Raw genomic sequence first — 4310 nt, 5'->3', positions numbered from 1 at the left:
ATAAAATAAAAAATTATTAATGTATTGAACAAGTCGTAATCTATTAAATCTGTTAATATCTTCATAAAGATAGGATTTATAGGTTTAGTCATTTGTGAGGTATTTACATAAAACCACGCCCACTTTCCAAAAGTTTTTTAAAACACAGATATCCGTATGTGTTTCTCTATTTCAAACTCCACTTTCATAGGGTAATTTTTGAATTAGTTATAGCTTTCGCTTAACTGCATTTTGCGGGCATGGCAATCCTTTTCAGAACGTCAGGCAACTCGTGTACAGACTTTCAAGAAGTTATAGTAAAGTTTTTTTTTAATTTTTACTTACAATGTTTACTTAAATAATAGCTTTCTCGGACGTACGAACAGAGAGACATCCGGATTTCAACTCAACTTTTGCCATCAAGATCATTTTGATAGACATAACCCTATACATACATCGATTAGATATCACGAATTGAAGAAGATTGCAAAGAATAATAAGTTCTTGGTAAGAATATAAGGAGATGTTGTGCCACGATGAAGTCATTTGCCAAAGGTAACGATGTATCCACTAGTCCAACGGGACTAATACACTTACAATCAGAAATTCGCATAACTTTAGTATCAAATGGCATAGTTCTCGACGGCTGGCTGGATAGGGTGCTTATGATCTGGTTTCGATCCCATGTTAGAACAATATCAACCATGTCGAAAACACAAGTTTACGATTGGTATAAATCGTTCAAAGAGGGGCGAGAAAAAGTGAACGATTTGCCACGTTCAGGACGGCCTTCGACCTCTTCAACTGAAGAAAACATCGACAAAATAAAGGAAATGGTGCTCGAAAATCGTCATTATAGTTTGCGGGAGATAGCCCAAATAATGGACATGTCTCATGAGACCGCTCGTCATATTTTGGTTGATGATTTGGGTATCCGGAAAGTCGCAGCGCGATTGGTGCCAAAAGATCTGAAGTTTCTTCAAATAGTGAATCGCACAAAGCGATCATTGTGAACGAGTTTTTGAACAAAAATTCAACAAATAACATCGAACAACCAACGTACTCTCCAGATATGGCCCCGTGTGACTTTTTCCTGTTTCCAAAACTCAAATTACCACTTCATGGAACACGTTTTGAGAGCATTGAAGACATCATAACTAATTCGCAACGAGCACTGAAGGCCATCCAGGAGAATATAGCTTTAAAATGTGCTTCGATGATTGGATTGTTCGTTGGAAGACGTGTATTGCCTCAGAAGGGGCCTATTTTGAAATGGATATAATAAATTTAGATGATTGGTAGGTTGTTTGTGTTTTATTACAAATTTAAGTGTACTTATTTGACAGAATTTATGTATCTATCTCCCAAAAATCAAAGATCATGCAGTACACAATTAATGATTAAGAAATATTAATTTATTTATCGTTTTTATATAACCCGACAATATTCTGAATCGAACATGATTAAGATAGTTTTATGCATTTCTTTCGTATTAGGCAATTTAAAATACAATTCTTAAACGAGAAGATCGCCACCGCTGTAAAAGTAAAATGAGATCCTAAAAGTATGCAATAGTTTTTACATTGATCATGTGATCTTCAAAGATTTAATAAGCATCACAACAAAATGCTCGATGTGATGCTACAAAGTAAACCGTAAATAATCTTTAATAAAATAGAACTATTCTGGACTTATGAAAGAAATCATTCTAATTTTTGAGTTCAGAGAAAAAAAATTATTGAAAAACCTTCAATCTGATCAATCTCTGATCCAGTTGAAGATCGGTTGTGAACATTTCGATTTCACCTTTTTACACAAAAATTCGTTTTTTTATAGGTTTTTTTCTGTGATCATATAATTATCTATTTGTCAATAAAGAATTTCTATGAAGCGGAGCACAGAAGCCACATAATTTTAATTAGGTCAGGAGAGCAGGAGTACATCTATAAGTCAATGTACATATGTATATATATGTTTGTATTGCAGATTTATTTATACTTATTTGTAAGCCGTTCAATAAAGCTTAACTCACATAATCACATACATATTGATTCAGAGTTCGTATGTATGTATGTGGCGCTCGTATTTACACAAATGGCATATGAAAATCGTACCACACCACAAGGGTGCATTCCCTGCAAACGCCAACGATTGGCGCCTACGCCTGTCGCAATGAGTACTCAGGCTCGACATTGTCAATAACAACAACAGCAATGTGCAAAGCGATAGCGATTGGTTTTTGTGGCGCCACTGCAGTAATGGCGCCATTGCGATAACTTCGATTAGAGGCTATATATTTTGCGAATCACAAGCGCGAACGCAAAAATGCAACTAGAAATGTATCTAAAAAATTGCGCAAACACACCAACATCGATATATATACGCATTGCAATTCCATAATTTTGTAGAATAAACAGTAAATATAAGCATATGTATGTATGTGCACGGAGTCATAAAACGAATCACAAGCGAGTCGATATCTAATCAATTAAAATGGTGGTCTAGAAGTTAGCGAAAAAATGGCGAATCACTAAGTGTTTGTAATGCACAAAAATCCCTGTCAAAACCAACTGACTTAGAATTAATCCTTGAGCAACGTTGCACTGCATGAGTGTTCCGAAAGCCACAATGAAAGTGTGTGGTAAACACACTTCAACAGCGTGATGAGAGCATCACAATGATCACTTCTGTACTGTGAGTAGAGTATATGAGTATGTATAGTACACGTTGGGGTCTTCACGACTGTTGCAATTAACGGTCCGTGATATGCAGCTCTCTGCTTGTATTGGTGTTGCAGTAAATGTCTCATGCATCGTTCAAGGAAGGCACAGTGTTTAGAAAAGCAATTTTTTCTTCGCCACCAAATATGCTTAGAAAATTAATTTTTTTTTATATTTATATAAACTTTCCCTTATTGGTGTTAACCCAAAGTCTCATCTATTCCAGAGTAGAAAGTCCAAGGGGATCCAAAGTGATCATAGCTACTCCAAAGTTACCGCTTAAGAGCCTAGAGGTGGGGAATTAATCGAAACAAGCACAGATACATACAGATCATCCAGATCATCAATAAATCATTACTTAATATATCTACCCATAGTAGAGGCACTAGAATGTTTTTAGAAGTACATACTTCAGCTAGGATAATTGAACAATATTTAGGTACGACAGTCCTGAAATCGACTACTATATTGAGGATGATCCGATGTACTTAGCTTTTAAATTGCAAGGATTCGCCCATTGGAAGCGTATACCGATTTTTATCTCTTTCACTGTAGAGCAAATCCGAGAACTCGTTTAAAAATCTAAAAATATGCTCTAAGGCCATGTTTATAGATTTTAAAAATAAAAATGAATTATGTTATATTAATAAGTTCTAGAATACCCCCAAATTCTTCGTAACCGAATTAAGTTGATTTCTCCAGACGTCGTTGAATATATACTATATATATTTATGTTCTCTATTGAATTGTGCAAGTTCAACCGAAATCTTTGGCAATAAAGAGATTTTAGATAAATTTCATATGTCATTTTATCCTGGTATCACTTAAGTGGGTATTCTGGTCTAGACACATGAATTTTAGGCATTTTTTAAACTAAGATAAAAAAATGAAATACATTTTTACCATCCATTTTTTATATGTTTTTTATTGACATTTTAATAATATAAAAATAAATTGCAAGAAAAAAAACCAAAATTCGTCGACATACGTGTCGGTGGAGTGGGGGCTTCAAAAAAAACGGTACGTCCTGGTTGACGAGATTTCAATCCTTGACGATTCTTCATTAGTAAGGATGTCGTTATCGGGTTGACCATTTTCAAAAAAAAAAAAATAATAATAATAATAACAAAATGGCGTCGACTTGAAAAAAAAATTTTACCCTATTTTTTCGACCTTTTCGAATTTTTTAAAAATACTTCAAATCAAAATTTTTGGAAATCCAAGGCAGATACGATAGAGCATTGTATAAAGAAGATATATACCAAATTTCAAAGGAATCGATTCAGTAGAACTTGAGATATCATGTCATATGTTATATCATGTCAAAAAAAGTAGTTTCGCGTTTAAAGTTTAGAAGACCGCTCGGCCGGCTCGGACGCCACGTCACAAAATCAGCTATATCTCCGAAAATAAGTCGAATTTTGAAAAATCCTTCCAAGAACATATTTTTGAAAGTTTAAATTTTCAAATTATGCAAAAAAAATGGATTTTTTTTAAATCCTAGACCAGAATACCCCCTTAATCTTCGAGCTGTTTAAGTTAGTAATTGTTTCTTATAACTTCGTTACTCTTCAAGATATTTAATTTAGTCGATAAGGACAGTAGCATGAA

Source organism: Zeugodacus cucurbitae, chromosome 2, assembly GCF_028554725.1.
Source record: "Zeugodacus cucurbitae isolate PBARC_wt_2022May chromosome 2, idZeuCucr1.2, whole genome shotgun sequence".
Taxonomy (NCBI): Eukaryota; Metazoa; Arthropoda; class Insecta; order Diptera; family Tephritidae; genus Zeugodacus; species Zeugodacus cucurbitae.
The sequence above is the reverse complement of the archived record's forward strand: the minus strand, read 5'-3'. Positions refer to the sequence as shown.